Source organism: Elaeis guineensis, chromosome 5 (genome assembly GCF_000442705.2).
Source record: "Elaeis guineensis isolate ETL-2024a chromosome 5, EG11, whole genome shotgun sequence".
In the NCBI taxonomy this organism is placed as follows: domain Eukaryota; kingdom Viridiplantae; phylum Streptophyta; class Magnoliopsida; order Arecales; family Arecaceae; genus Elaeis; species Elaeis guineensis.
In genome coordinates, this window is record NC_025997.2 from 110,012,664 (window position 1) to 110,029,684 (window position 17,021).

A 17,021-nucleotide genomic window follows, 5' to 3' on the forward strand; every position below is an offset into this window, starting at 1 on the left:
GGTTCAATCTCCTTTGCATATCTCGATGGGGTTTGGCATTTGCCTCAAAATGAATATGGTGCATACAAATGGAGGGGTCAATTCCTTTTAAATCAACAATGGACCAACCGATAGCCTCTTTGTGTTCCTTCAGAATACCAACCAATTGTGCTTCCTGATTAGGGGTCAAGTCTGATGCAATGATTGCCGGGAGGGTGTCATTGGGTCCTAGAAATACATACTTGAGCATAGCAAGAAGGGGTTTCAATTCTAACGTAGGTGGTGATTCTAAAGATGGGACTATTGGTGTACTGGCTAATGTGGACAATGGCTCATACTTGATTATCCATGGAGGAGTGATTTTATCGTGTGGTACATCCAACAAGGTGTTTTCTTCCATATATCCCTTAAAATTAAACATTCCAAAGTGAGCCAAGCAAGTATCTAAGGGGTCTGGTGCTAGAATTATGGGTGTTGCATCTTCTATAATATCTTCTAGTGTATCTACTTCGAAGCAATTATCCATTGATGGTCCTTGGGAAGCACTAAACACATTCAGTCTCAGTTTTTTATTCCCAAACGATACGTCCATTACTCCTGTCCTACAATTAATGCATGCATTTGCCATAGCTAGGAAGGGTCATCCTAAGATAATGGAAATTTATCTTGGGTTACCACTTAGTTCCATGTCGAGAACTAGAAAATCAACTGAAAAGTAAAACTCATCTACCTTGACCAAGACATGCTCAAGCATTCCACGTGGTTCTTTAATTGATCTGTCGGCTAATTACAGTGTGACTGATGTGGGTTTCAGTTCTTCGAATCCAAAAAGTTCATACACCGAACTAGGTAAAAGATTCACACTTACCCCTAAGTCCAGAAGAGCTTTTTCAATGTGATAATCTCCTATAACACAGGAAATGATGGGGGCTCCTGGGTCCTTAAGCTTTGGAGGAGTGGCATGCTGGAAGATAGAACTAGCCTGTTCAGTGAGGTGTACTTTTTTTGGAATTTGTGATCTAGATTTATGTTTTTGGGTGTACAAATCTTTTAAAAATTTGGCATAAGCAAGGACCTGTTTGATTGCGTCTAGAAGGAAAAGATTAATTTGGACTTGCTTAAACAATTCTAACATCTCATCGAGTTTTTCTTCCTTCTTATTTGCAGGAATAGGGCTTTTCAGGGCATCCAAAAATGGGGCTTTAGGCAAGTAAGATGATTCCGGTGAAGTTGGTTCATTCTCTATTTTAAGGTCCTCCTTATTCTTGGGTGATTTGGCTTCGATTAGAGATTTAGGATCGGTCTCATTGGTTTTACTAGTGTGTTTAATGACCTTCCCACTTCTCAGAGTCATGATTGATTTGGCATGTTCAGAAAAAGCTTCTGGGGTATTAGAGCTCTCAATCACAAATTGCCCTCTTGGGTTGCTCTCGGGTTGGTTAGGTAATTTTTCTCCTTCTTTCCTACTGAATGCAGTCGCTAGTTGACCTATTTGGGTCTCTAGCTTAGCAATGAATTGTGTATGGGAGTTAAGGGTCTGAGTGTTGACTTCTAATCATTCTAGTACTTTCAGAATTTTTTTCTCAAAAGCTGAGCTGTGACCAATAGTAGACGGTTGAAGAGCATTTTGAAATTGATGGTATGGTCCATGCCTATATGTTGGATCCTGATATTGAGGTCGAGGTGCGGCAGAGCCAACCATTGGTTGTGGTCTCCAGGAAAAATTTGGATGGTTTTTTCAGTCGGGGTTATAAGTGTTCGAATATGGATCGTTTCCTGGTCTGCGAGCTTGTTGGACTTGAGCTTGCTGAACCTGCTCGTGCACAAACTCAAAAAATTGAGGTGCAGCTGGGCATTCACTAACAAAATGGTTCGGACTTGTACACAATGCACAAACTTCTTAGATTGGGTTAGGTAGAATCGGGGATTGTCCAGTATTTAGAAGACGGTCTAATTTTTGGGACAGTTCATCTACCTTACTGTGGATGTCCATGACGTTTCCAATCTGATAAATTTTACTTCTTTTTTGTTGAAGCATAGGTTGTTCTCTAGAGATGGCAGACATATGATGTAGAAAATTCTCACTAAGTGTTTCAAAGAGCTGCCAGACTTCATCCTCACTCTTTAGCATAAATATCCCACCACATGATGCATCAATCATTTGTCGGTGTTTCTCCGATAGACCATCATAAAAATACTGACAAAGTTGCCATTTAGGGACAGCATGGTGTGGACATTTACGAATGAGGTCCCTTAACCTTTCCCATGTCTCATAAAAAAGTTCACCCTCCAATTGGAAAAAACTAGTGATAGCTTTTCTAATTTGATTTGTTTTTCCAATTGGAAAGTATTTCTTGAGAAATTCTCTCTGAAGATGTTTCCAAGTTGAAATGGTTATAGATTCTAAGGAGTTTAACCAATGCTTGGCTTTGTCCTTAAGTGAGAAAGGAAACAGTTTCAACCTAAAGGCATCATCGGAGAAGTTTTGGATTTTTACTGTGGAACAAATTTCAAAAAATTCATCCAAGTGTTTGTATGGGTCCTCGTTACTAAGTCCATAGAATGATGGCAATATTTGAATAATGCTAGACTTAATCTCATATTGGGTAGCTTCTACTGGAGGTGCTTGAATGCATGGAGAGTAGGTATATGAGGATGGAGTGAAATATTCTCTCAATGAGCGTGGAGGATTAGCCTCACCAGGTGCAACCATGTTTCTAACTCGGATAGTCCTAAGAGTCTTTTCTAATTCTTCGTCTAATGGTTGCAAGTCGGGTTTTAGTTATCGTCGACCTAACATGCAACTAAAAGGTCTATGTAGGACTATCCTAGTCTGTTAAGGATTATTATTTTTTTTTTATTAAGAGGAGAAGAGAGGAGAAAAAAGAGTTCTAAAGAAGAGATCCTAAGAAGTCCTAAAACTAATAGAAGAATTAGTTGTGGTTAGATTTTAATTACAATCAAGTTAGCACGCAGTGAACTCTCTATCCTAAAGTTATCCTAGTTCTAGACAGCTCCTAACTGTAGTTAGCCTTCAAGCCCTCTAAGTCGGAGCTTGACCAACCAACTGGCCAGATAAGTATAAGGTTGGTGGGAGTCCCCCGTTGCTTTTCTTAGACACCAATTAAATTGGCCAGGTCAGCGAACGGAACCAATTAAAAACCACCTTCCTTCGGGCCCAGTCATCCAGCAAACTACTTACCTAGACACCAGCTAGCTGACCAAGTCTAACCTGATTCAACTCTCAGGGTCACTTGTCCTAATGAGCTCAAATTTTTTAGGGGTCAACGTCTAATTAATTTTAGATTAAGGTCTAGGTTATACAAATGCAAGGGAGTGATTTGTGGGCCAAGGAAGGGTGATCAAATCTTCACCTTATCTTAGTTAATGGGTTGCGCCCTTAAAGTTAATTATGGAGATGCAATGCAAAGAAACAAGGTGTCCAATCAAGTTAGAAATTTTTATATTTGAGGTTACGCTATTTTAGTTAAGTGTTATGAAATGTCAGTATTTTTATTTTTTTTAAATTCAACCGTGCCAAGGTCCCCAGCAATGGTGTCAAAATTTGATGCGTAGTCGTTGATAGCACAAAAAATAACTCTACTCACTACATAGGTAGCATGAGTCGAGATCGTATCCTCAGGGATCTTGGACTAAGTTGAGATTGCAAAATAAAAGAAAGAAGTATTGTTTTGAATTAGAAAATAAATTATCTTAAAATTGATGTAATTAGAAAATAAAGAGCTGAGGTTTTGAATTAATTTTGTACTAGTAGAGTTGTATCTCTTTTTTTTTATTAAATAGATACGATTAATCTTAGAAAAAATATCTATCTTTCTTTGGCACGTCTCGTACCCGTAGATCATGGTGCATCTCCAGAAAGTACTAGGTTGGTCTTAATATTAATCTAACAGGAAAGCATAAATAAAAGTATATGAAAGAGAGCAAATAAAAAACTCATGATGATTTAAATAAAAAGTATAATCTTTATTGCATATAAAGAAATACAAGAAAGTTTAGAACAATAAACCCACTCTGTGTTGTTATAAAATTTTTTCTCCACTCCTGAGACTGCTAACCTAGCTGCTCATGGAGTAGTCCCTTTCTCTTCCTCTATGTAAGGCTCTAGAAGGATTTCTGGGATGATCCTCAAATGGGAGTACAAGAGCCTTTTTATAGGTGTTAGAAGGGAGGAGTTTTACATGGTTTTCAGATGTGGGACTAAAGAAAATACTAAGGACTAAAAGATGGATGGATGAGATGGAAAGATCACAAGCAGACAAAGAAAATACAAATTCTTCCTCTTGAAGTATTTTCAAATATTATATATTTTTTTTAATTTTCAGATCCATCTGCTATCATGAGCGTCCATCTATTCGCCACTTCCCCATGAACCCGCCATGCCGTGCGCCCACGCCCGCACTGCCGCGCGCCCGCATTGCCGTGCGCCCGCTCTGCAGCGTGCTCGCTCTGCCGCGCGCTCGCACTGTTAGGCCTTTTGATTACAAAAAGAAACTTTTGTTTCTTTAAAATGATGCCTATATCTTTTTTGGGTTCCTTGCATAATATCTTCATTTTCTATAATACCATATGCATCCTTCTTTTATTTTAATTTTATTTTAAGTTTAATTTTCTTCAAACTTGAGTCTTTTTGATCTGCGAATCGGACTCTTTGTATCGACGATCCCTTTCCTGTAAAACATAAAAAGAAGTATCAAATTTTTAATAAATAAAATAAATTAAATATAATTTTCTATTTTAAATGACTTAAATTAGGTGTTTATCACATACTCATTAGGGGTAGTGAGTAGATAATAGTATGATCCAGAAAAAAACCATTGGAAGGTCGTAAAGACCATTCTTAAGTATTTAAGAAATACTAAGGACCAGTGGCTTATATATGGTGAAACTGACTTGAAACTTGTGGGGTTCACTGACTTCAACTTTCAGTCAAATCATGATGATAGTAAGAGTGTGTCGAATTATATTTTTATCTTAAATAGTAGAGCAGTCTACTGAAAAAGTTTTAAGCAGAATACTGTGGCAGACTCTGTTTGCGAAGTAGAGTATATCGTGGCATCCGATACGGTGAAGGAAGCATATGGTTGCAGAAGTTCATTGATGAGCTCAGAGTGGCACCCTCCATTGATGACCCTATTTTGTTATACTACGACAATACTAGAGTTATTGCTCAAGCCAAGGAGCCGAGATCCCATCAGCGTACCAAACATGTTCTGCACCGTTATCACTTTATCCGGGAGATCATAGATTGAGCTGATGTCGACCTTCAGAAGATCGATGGAAGGGAGAACCTGACCGACCCATTTACTAAAGCTCTCAAAATCAAGAGTTTGATGATCACAAATCGAAGATGGATATACGATACTATACTGATTGGCTTTAGTCCAAGTGAAAGTTATTGAGAAATGTATCCCAAAGTCAATCATTAGACGATTGTGCTCATCTTATAAACTGTATATAAATTTTTATTAATAAAAATTATTTGATATTTTTATTACAGATGGACCATCTTTGAACTCCTGTATTGCAATGAAGTCCTTAGGACTATATATATTAATCGATAAAGGAGGATTTATCATTAAGTTCTTAAAATTATTTGCGACCAAATGATATACTATTACTAGGACGATAGCGATATCAAGTGTAGGTCGTTTATAAGTTGATTATCCTCTTAACCAAAAAGTATGAAGATACTGTTATGGCATGCAGATGGAATGTAGGAGTACATTCGCATAGAATGTGACCATGTACCGAGCACTCTGCTGTCAAGAGTAGCTTATAAAGGGTATGAGTATAAGTGTCCCTCTGATCTGAGACCACCACGGTGACTTATAAGCAACTCACTGTACTTTAGTATCGGACTATCTAAGTTTCTAACTTAGTGACAGAAGGATACTAGGTGCAATCAAGTACTTATCAAGTCGGTGTGTGAGTCAAGATGTAATTGACCCCTCTGAATTGGTAGGAAATATGCATCAATATATTTTAATTTAGCAAAACCTTGACCAGGATAATCCATGAGATGGATTTGAAAGGTTAAAATATAATGTGGTCGAATTAATTAGGGTTGACAGTTAAATTCTAAGTCACCTTGAGTATTTGGATCAAAGGGATGAATTATATGGTAACCATACGCCAGTAGATTCTAGAAGGTTGCTTTGCAACACTTCGATCCATTCGATCATCATTGCTAGATAGTTATATCGATTGGTATAGAAAGTTATTCCTATGCTACTAGCTTAGATTCGAATCTATGGGGTCACATGCATTAGAAGATTTGATCAGATCTAATGGCTGAAGAGTCTAATTGGATTGTGACTCTGGTGAAGAGTCCTACTTGGACTAGGACTCTGTGGGAGAGTCCCACTGGGACTGAGACTCTACCATTTATGGAGAATTAATTAGTAATTAGATTACTAATTGACTCAATTTGATTGAGTAAAGAGTTTTGGAACAAGTCTAATTGAATTAGATTCAGTTCGACTCAGATTGGGATTGATATGATCAAATCCGATTACAAGAGAAATTTGATCCTGATTCGATCAGGATTTGGACTTAGATAATTTCTAATTGCGTTAAAAATTTGATGAGATATTTAGATTTTTAATTAGATTAGGTTCATTTCTATCAGTGGTTTCAATCCAAATTTGATTTGGATTAGAATTGAATTAGAAATGAAGAGTCCAAGTTAGACTTGGACTCTATCCTTATTTTTTGCGCCACATCTGGATCCATGCCTATTTCTCCACATCTAATTGGATTTGGATTGTGATTTTAGGTATATGAGAGAGGATCTAATAAGAGTCATCAGCTATAGCTGATGAGTCATAATATTATCTCTTGTCTAATTCGAATGAGATCCGAATTAAAGATAAGATGCAGACTAGGAAAGAAATTTTTTATATATGATATATTGTTAGAGTCATATTATATTTTTTCTTATTTTTTTTGAGCAATTCTTTTACATGTGAGACTGTAGATTTCTTCTCCATGAAATAATTTTTTTGGAATTTTTGGGGATGCCAAAAAGGGGTTTTGGCATTGATTCATGGCATCCTTTTTTGGAAAGTCCTAATTCCTAGTCTATAAAAAGGGGATCCCTCTCTTGGATGTCCCATGATCAATTTTCTTATAGATTTTTTATTTTTAGAGCCTCTTCTCCTCCTCCTCTCTTCCTCCTCCAGATCTCCTATTACTTTGGAGTATCCAGGGTGCTTGTAGTAGAAGAAAGAGGTCAGCTGTCGAAGTTGTTCGCAGACTAACATCTCTGAGCCCCTGATCTATGCCAGTCTTCATGTGGATTTTTCTATAGAGGCCAGATGACTTTGTGTGGCTATGAGTGATCTGAGGAACACCCTCTCCAATCATTGGATTAGAGGAGATCAAGATCAAAATTTATTTGGTAACGATCTCTAACTTATTTTGATTTCTATGGTAGATCTTATAGTTAGATCTAGAATTTTAGCATCGATGAGATCGATGTGATTTTTATTTTTAGATCTAAAGCATATATTTTTTATATCAAAAATTTTGATGTGGTAGGCAAAAATTAGATCTTATATATGTAATTAAGATTAAATTATTTAATCTATTATTTCTACTGCATAAAATTTTTAATTGCATATACTGCACTATCAAAAATTTTTTTAAGCCCCTCCTTGATCTTGAGGGATGGCTTAGGGTCATCGAAGGGGTGACTAGGAGCCGAGTCATAGGATTCGATCATAGCTTCAATCCTCCAACAACTCGATACTCTTAGGCATCCTCACAAGCCTCTACATCCCAGACTTGGAGCGATGCGCACGTGAAGGAGGTCATGTAGAGGCTTCTGAGCCAGTGACCTCTAAGTTTCTAAGATGATGTCCATGATACGGTTGTGGTGAATATTTGGGATCTATAGCTATGTGACCAGCTGGGCTCATTATCTCAGCCATCACATCAGATAATTCTATTAGTAAACTCTTTTACTTGTTTTAAGTTTTCATATTTAGAAGCTTCATATATTTAACCTTGAGTCGAAGAAGGAGATCTAGGGACTAAAAATTCAATCTAACCATTCAATTGATGGGCCGGATATGTCTATAGTTCTATATCATCGAATAAAATGTGTAGGAATAATTTATTCAAGAATCGAAGGAGTGTATCGAAAGATATACCTCCGTATCGAAAGATATACCTTCATATCAAAATTTATTAATAATATTTTATTTTTTTTCATTTCAGGATGTTGGAATATCTGACTCTCATCCATCAGCTGTTGGAGAGGAGCAAGAGGATGATGAGGAGGATCTGGGCTGATTTTTTTTATCTTGATGTATTATTATTTTTTTGATACTACTCATAAAATTATATAATTTATATTTTTAATATAATATAATTAATTTTTTATTTATAATTATCATATTTTCTTTAGATTTTAATTATAATAGGTGTTAGGAACCATAATTGATTGTGATTAATTAAAATAGATTTTAAAAAATATTATCATTAATTTTTTTAAAAAAATAAAATTAGTTATTATCGATGGTATTAGTGACAGCTTTAGCTATCGCTAATAACAAAATATTATTATGAACCTTTTTAAAAAAATAAAATTAAATATCATTAGCGACATTAGTGATGACTTGAGGCATCTCTAATACTTATTAGTAATGACATTAGCGATAATAAAGCCATCACTAATTATTTTTATTTTTTTTAAATTTTGTTTAAAAATAAAAAAATAAATAGTGATGGAACTTAGCCATCACTAATGTCATTACTAATAGTCTTCATTAGCGATGGATAAAAGTCCCGTTGCTAATAAGGACAATTAGTGACTAGAATTTTTTCAACCATTAGTTAACAACAATAAGCCATTGTTAATAGTATTAGAGATGGCAAAATGACTATTAGCAACCATAATTAGCCGTCGTTAATAGTCAATTTTTTTGTAGTGACTATAGCGACGGCCAATAGCGAGTTAGAAGATGATGTCCTATTGATATCTGATGAGGTATCTATTTTTTTTCAATAGTAAATTTTAAATTCTATATGTACTCATCATGTTTATTGTAGAAAGGAGCTGTTTGATTTTTTGAAGAGCAGTGAGAGCATTGTTCATCTACCAGATAGATCGAGTTGTACGATCAGAGACATTGGGATGGTTAGCAGGAGGACACATGATGGTGTGGTGAGGAGATTGGATGAGGTCTGATACATTTATGATTTCAGATAAAATCTTATCTCACTGAGCAGACTGGATTCAAATGGTTATAGGTGGGTAGCTGGTGATGGAATCTTGAAAGTTATGCATGACGATAGGATTATTCTGAAAGAAAAAAAGAGGAGAAGAGGACATTACTATTGACAGGGAGCCCAGTGTGAGGTAGAGTTTCAGGAGCCAGGAGGAGCCTAGAGCGAAATGGAGCTCCAGATGGAGGGGGATAGGTACAAGATGTGAGACTCGGAAGGATGAGAGGTGATGCTGCAGAGTGAATTTTCTATTATCATAGGAGACTTCCTTGAGCAAGTCTTTGGTCAGAGTGGACACAGCCCATGATGGAGGTGGTATCAAGCGACCTAGCTTGACTCTCATGTTTGCCCATCTATGAGATAGCAGACATGCCCTAGGACGTGGAGGCAAGATGGATCACAAGCTCTCAGAGACAGATGAAGACTGAACATCGAGTCAAGGTAGAGATTGTTGAAAAAAATATCTCGAGATTCTATCCACAATAAATCCAAAATGAGATCTCGAATGATGAATGGAATCCAACAAGGCTAAGATAAGCCCAAATGGAGTCCAGAAGATAGAGATACGTGCGAGAGAAGGTCAGTACCAGGTTGCTACGGCCCACAGATTATCGGAGGGGGCCCACGGGCTGGCGTGGTCGAGGCTCATGCGGACCAGCCTAGGTGCCGTGGGTTGACCGCAGGCGTGCGGCCCAGGCAGGCATGCGTGGGTGTGGCCTAGTGCATGGCCCTGGCCCAGCAGGCGTGCAGGCACACCCAGGCCATGGTTTCACATGGCTTACGTGGATCGATGGTCCACAGGCATAGGAGGGCAGTCCACAGTCATTTCCCCACCGTTTCGCATGATCCACTGTGGATCGAAGCATGATCCAACAACCATCAGAGCTACCGATGAAGGTCCGATGATCCAGATTGATTTCAAGGTTGATCAGGAAGCAGGAAATGCCTGATTGCATGATCGAATGATCGTGATTCAAATCGATCATGATTGAATGGTCCAAAAGGATTCTAAGGTTTGATTTGAGCCTGATATATGCTTGAAATACTTTTTTGATGATTTTGAAGCCTCTATATAGCTCCGATTGATGAGCCATTTATTACATTGTATAGCTGGTGAAATTCTGATCGTGCAGAGAGGCTTCTTAAGAAGTTTCAGAGAGCTTTTATGAGGATTTTGAGGCTTCTTGTTGAAAGATCTTTATACAAGCGTTGAGTGTTAAGTTTCTTTTATATTTATTTGATTTTTTTTGTCTCATAGTGAAGCTTGCATGCCACGTAGAAGTAGACTTGAGGCCAATTCATGTTATCTTAATTTGTTTGTAGTATTTTCTCTCTCTCTTTCTTCTTTTTTTCTTCCTCAACAAGTGGTATTAGAGTACAATGGTGCTGCTACTACTAGTGCGGGTGCTGCATTGGTCTGCTGCACCAATGCAGTCACCACCGTCGGTGTAGCATGGAGTTGCTGCATCGTGTGGATGGTGGTGGTTAAAGTCTACATCTGTTGAAATAACAGGTTGAACCGCTCTGCACTGATGGTACCCACTTGCTCAGAAGGTGGTTGAGGGACCTCTGATAATGGTTGCGTCAGAGCCCACTGACTAGCCACATTCTTCACAGGTTGGGAGGTAGCAGCGGCATTAGATCATCAAGAAGATGTCCTGCATGGGGCTATGGTCTCGATCTTTTTCTTTTTTTCAAAATCGGATCAAGGATTCTTTCTCTAGCACCAATCTATTACCACTGAAATCTAGGACTCAGTTGGAAAGACTAGAGTGGCGGTGCATTCTTCTGGAAGAGAGACCTGCAAGGTAAGTCCTGACCAGAGTTAGCTCCGGTGAGAATCCTTCGATGCTCAACTCAGAATTCTTAAAAAATAGATGAAAAGTAGTGTAGAAAGAGATCAGCTACACATACCTTGGGGGGCTCCTGGAGGTCCTTTCATAGGCGAGGGCTAAAGAGCCATTTTGGACAGATTTTGTGGTCGATTTAGGCTGATATGGCTGGATTTTTGATCGAAATTTTTGAGATCAAATGGTTATACTTGCCTCATCTGTTTCGAAGTCAGCTAAATATCATGGGCACATTTGAATTTTGAAATAGGGGTGTATATTGGATTAGACCAACTTTTTTTGTTGAGGCTTTGGCATGGTTCGATGGGGGCATGTGCTGAAGGAAAGAAGCGACTAGAGCTAACTGCATCTAGTGAGATAAAAATTGAGGAGGGCTGAAGCATACCTACAGCTAAAGTCAGAGATCAATCAATTCAGGTGTCCAGTCATCTGTAGATGTTGGATAGATATTGGATGTCAGCTACCATAAAGACTGAGATAGGCTTGAGGCAGAAGTCAAGATTGACAGGTCTAAAGTTATGCACTGAATGACTTCAGACGGTTCTTTTATGGTACAGGTGAAACACATATTCCTTCGAAATTGAACACTTCCATCCCTAACTGCACCATGACATCAGCCTTATATATCATACCACCTATCTTTCAACTAATCCATGTCTTTGGCTTTGATTATAAATTTCCTTCCAATATTATTTATACTTATCTAGAAAAAATAGAAGTAGAAACAAAACATAAGAAAAGCAGAAGGGATTTTATAAAATAAAGTTCATTAAATAATTTTTATATGATTATCCATACATATTGTGGCATTATTAGCTTTTTTAAATATGTTATTTTAGAAAGAAAGAAAAGTAGAAGTTGCTCTTCAGTAATGGATGGGAAGTTTCAGAATTTGATGGATTTGATAACCATATGAATTTTCTTCAAGATACAAGAATATCCGTATATACTGCAGTATTATTAATTTTTTTAAATATGTTATTTAATTAGAAAAAAGAAAAGTAGATGCTGATTTTTTTAAGTAATTGATGGGAAGTTTCAGAATTTGATGGATTTGATAACCGTATGAATCTTCAATTCAAGATACAATAACAAGAAGCTTTAATGTGTTTTATTGCATATGATAAGTCTTTTTATGCAGCCCTCACTGTTATGATCCAGGTGGTGTGCCCAAAGCCCAGGGGACCAAGGCTAAGGCCAAAGTCCATCATTCATGAGGGCTTCATGGAGGCTCTAGGGCTAGTTGGGCCCTAGGTTGAAAGGCTGTGGGCCTTTCGGGTTCTTAAGGTCTAGGTTATGTGGACCTCAAGGGACCAACTCTTTATGGGCCAGGTCTGAGCCCAGGATAGGTGAGATTAGGTCAAGTCATGGGTGTACATGGGCTTGGGTTAACCTAATCTCCCATAGAGTTGGTCAAGGGAGTTTTGGGTTTGGATCACTTGACCCTGTGTTTATATATACATGTACTTGTATAGGTTTGATTAAACCAAGAAAATACAGAACTCTTTCTCTCAAATCTCTCTCTCTCTTCTCCCTCTCTCTCCAGCCATTCTCCATGCCCCAGAAGCAAGAAATCCTAGGGTTTCTTGCCGCCAGATCCATAAAAGGAAAGAAAAGCAAGGAGGCGCTAGCCCCTTCCCCCTTGCAGCCGCCAACCAGATTGCTCCCCTCCTCTCTTGCAGCCACCCAAACACCAGGTCCAAGACTTGAAATCTCTTAAGAAGAGGTTGGTACAAGTCTCTCTCAGATTTGGAGTTGATCTGAGGTCGTTTGAGGTGCGGGTGAGATCTCCATCAACAGATCTACAGGAAAGGCTACAGCAGGACATATCTGCAAGGTCTGTCTCCATCTACCTTCTTTCCTATCTAGAATGCCCCAATTTGAGATCTATGAATTGGAAGACCTCGCTCCAAGCCTGATCTAGTTGGGTACCAGATCTTAGATTTTTTAGAGGTGTTTTTAGAGGCGTTCTTCATCTGGAACGTAAGGCTGATGAAGAAGACAGCAACCAGGCTGATTTCATCAAGGGCCTTAGATCGAGTCCAGAAGTCTCCAGATTTGTTCGTTGCTGGTTTCGCTGCAGCCAAGATCCGTGGGAGGAGTCAGGATCGTGCTCCAACACTCACAACTAGGCTGAAGTCCATCAATTTGGTGAGAATGGGTTTTATTTTGGTCTATTTGCAATGACAATGTTTTTTTTTAATAAAACAAGCACAATAATATCATGTAAAAGGTATTATTAGAGTGCTACCAAAAGATAAACAAAGAGCATTATTAGAGATGGTACATATGATATAAAAGGATATTATCGATGTGCGAGAGCGAAAACTCCATGGAGACGGATTTTGGGGAGTTGGGATCTGAGAGGAGGGAGAAAAGCAGGGATGGAATAGATACTTCATCCGAAGAAAGATGGTGTTGAGTGTGGTTTAAATTTTGATGTGATCCATAGTATAGATTTGATTTTAGATTTTTGTTAGTCCATTTAGATGTTTTGGTCTTTTCTTGTTGTTTTAGGCTTTAGTGGTTATATATATTATAATACATATATTATATATATTATAATCATGTCTTTTATTATTTGGGACCATTTTTTGTTATTTAAGCCAGCACAAATTTTTTATACTTTATCTTTTGATATAGTGGAATCTTTCCCCATCTTCATCGATGGATGTAGGCCAAAGTTCAAACCATGTAAATCACTATGTTCTTTTTTTCGTGTGATCGTTTGTTGTTATTTCAGATTTTACACAAATTAATAGATAATCTTATAATAAACTGGTATCAAAACTTGGGGTTCAGATTTGTCCAGATTTATTTCTCAAATCTATTTTGTATCTTGATTATCTGTTAATTTTTTTTTATTTTTTTCACGATTTCTTCATGATGACTGCAAAATTCGAGATCAAAAAGATCTATGAAAAGAAGGATTTTAGTCTTTGGCATGTGAAGATACGAGCCCCATTGGGTTAATAGAGATTGTTGAAAGCACTAAGGGATAGAGATGCTTTGCCAATGACGTTGTCAGAAAAAGATAAAGATGATCTTCTAAAATGTGCATGCAGTGTAATTCAGTTGCCTCTAAGAGATGGGGTTTTACAAGAGGTTGCAGATGAGCCATCTACTATAGCATTATGACTCAAATTGGAGAGCATCTATATCATCAAGTCTTTAACAAATTGGCTCTATCTGAAGCAGTGGCTCTATACTCTTCGGATAAAGGAAGGTACGTCCCTTACAGATCATCTTGATGAATTCAATAAAATTATTCTAGATTTTAAAATATTGATGTTAAAATGGATGACTAGTATCAAACCCTTATTTTGTCATGTTCATTACCTTCCTTGTTTGAATGTTTTATTGATACTATGCTATATGGTCGGGATACTCTTTTTATAGAAGACATAAGGGCTTCATTAAACTTGAGAGAGTTTAAAAAAAAGTATGTCTGAAACTTGATATAAAAATCATGTAGATGGTCTAGTTTCTAGAGGTAGATCAAAAAAAAAAAAGAGTTTAGATCCAAGTTCAAGAAATAAAAGGAATAAAACAAATGCAATTGCTGTAAAAAAAAAGGGGATTGGAAATTTGATTGTTCTAAACTCAAAGAAAAGAAAGGGAAGTCCTATAATATCTCCAATACTGGTGACTTGGCTAGTATAGTAGAGGATAATTTTGGTGGTGCCAATGTTATCTCAATATCTGTCAGTTTATTTGAAGATGGTTAGATTCTTGGATCAGCATATTCTTATCATACATGTCCTTATCAGGATTAGTTTTTCACTTATCACCCTGTTGATGGTGGTTTTGTACTTATGAAAAATAATTTATCTTATAAGTTGTTGGTATAGAAATTATTAGGATCAAGATGCATGATAGTATTATTAGGATCTTGTCTGATAGATGGCACATACCTGATTTGAAGGAGAATCTAATTTCTTTGAGTACTCTTAATTCATATAGTTTTAAGTATTTTGGTGAAAATGAAGTTTTAAAAGTTTCAAATGATGCTCTTATTGTGCTTAAAAATAGATTGTCTCATAGTCTCTACTTGCTTCAAGGTAACATAGTTGTTGGTGTTGAATCAGTTTCCTCATCAGATTCATATTTGGACAAAACTCGTTTGTGTTATATGAATTTGGATCATATGAGTGAGACTGGCATGTCTCTTTTGAGAAATAGGGATACATTGTGTGGTCAGAAAATCAGGAAGTTTGACTTTTGTAAGCATTATCCATGAGAAGTAATATAGAGTCAAGTTTAGCACAGGCATCCATAGGACACAGGGCATGTTGGACTATACCCATTTTGATCTTTAGGATCTTGCATTTGTTTAGTCTAAAGATGGTTCTCTATATGTGTTGACTTTTATTGATGATTTTTTGAGGAGAGTTTGGATATATTTTTTGAAGCACAAGAATAAAGTCTTTTCTACTTTTAAAAAGTAGAAAGCATTTGTTAAGAAATAGTCCAGCAAGAAGATCAAACAATTAAGAATTGATAATGACATGGAGCTTTATGAGGTTTAGTTTAATGAGTTGTGCAAGGTTGAAGGCATTGTTAGGCATCGTATAGTTAGAAAGATACCATAGCAGATAGTATTGTAGAATGTATGAACACGATATTTTTGAAAAGAGTACATTGTATGCTTTCTCAATCTAGTTTATCTTAAGATTTTTGGGTTGAAACTATTAATATGCCTGGTACTTGATGAATAGGTCTCCATTCACTGGTATTGAGTTGAAGACTCTTATTGAGGTATGGTTTGGTATACTTATTGATTATTCTATTTTGAAAATATTTAGTTATCCTATTTATACGTATGTTACTGATAGTAAACTTAGAAAAAGGACACACAAATGTATCTTGCTTGGTTATCAATCTGGGATGAAAGGCTATAGACTATGATGTGTTGACTATGGTTCTCAGAAATTCATAGTCTGTAGAGATATTATTTTTGATGAACATGCTTTGATTTGTTCGAGAAAGAAATTAGTTGCTATAGATAAAGATCATGGTGTTGACAAGCAAGTGAAGCTTGAGGTTAGATCTTTAGTTCATCCATCATGAGGTGATACTTTACTTCAACTAGTTCAAGATGATAAGCCTAAGATTGTTGATGATAGAGATGTTTCGTAAGAGTAGTAGTACACCATAGCTACTAGCAGATTGAGGAGACAGATTAGATCCCTTTAGAGGTATGGATATGCAGATTTGGTCTTCTTTATATTATCTGTACCAGAATCTATTAAAGTTTAGGATCATGTTAGTTATCATAAGGCCACATTAGCAATGAATCTGTACAGTGGTTTATTGCTATGAGTGAAAAGTCTATTTATAAGAATCAAACATGGGAGCTTGTGAACTACCATAGGGCTAGATAATTGTTGAGTGCAAATAGAATTTTAAGAAGAAAGAAAAAATTTCAGAGGTTGAAGTAGCAAGGTTCAAATCATATTTGGTTGCAAAAAACTATAGTCAGAGGAAAGGTATAGACTTTAATAAAGTTCTCTCTCTTACTATGGAACATAGCTCTATTCATATGTTGCTTGTCATTGTTGCATTGTTTAACTTAGAGTTTGAATAGCTTGATGTCAAGATAGCTTTCTTAACATGGTGAACTTGGGGAACATATTTACATATAGCAGCTAAAGAGATTTGTTGTTTATAGTAAGGACCATGTTTGTTTGTTAAGAAATTTATTGTATGGTTTGAAGCAATCTCCAAGGCAATGGTCTAAGCGGTTTAATACATTATGCTTGGGTATGATTATTCTTGAAATAACTATAATAGTTGTGTTTATCATAGGAGGCTTTCAGATAGTTCTTTTATCTATTTATTGTTCTATATTAATGGCATGCTCATTGTAGTAAAGAATAGACCTGAGATTAAGAAGTTAAATGCCTTACTTGACAGTGAATTTGAGATGAAAGACTT

General features: G+C 36.7%; 1 non-coding gene across 1 annotated transcript; it reads left to right on the forward strand.

The window, feature by feature from the left end:
* The first annotated feature begins 2,198 nt into the window (after positions 1-2,198).
* Positions 2,199-2,304, forward strand: LOC140858336 (small nucleolar RNA R71). The gene has a single exon (XR_012141901.1). It is a non-coding gene; the product is annotated as a small nucleolar RNA R71 (small nucleolar RNA).
* Positions 2,305-17,021: the final 14,717 nt, after the last annotated feature.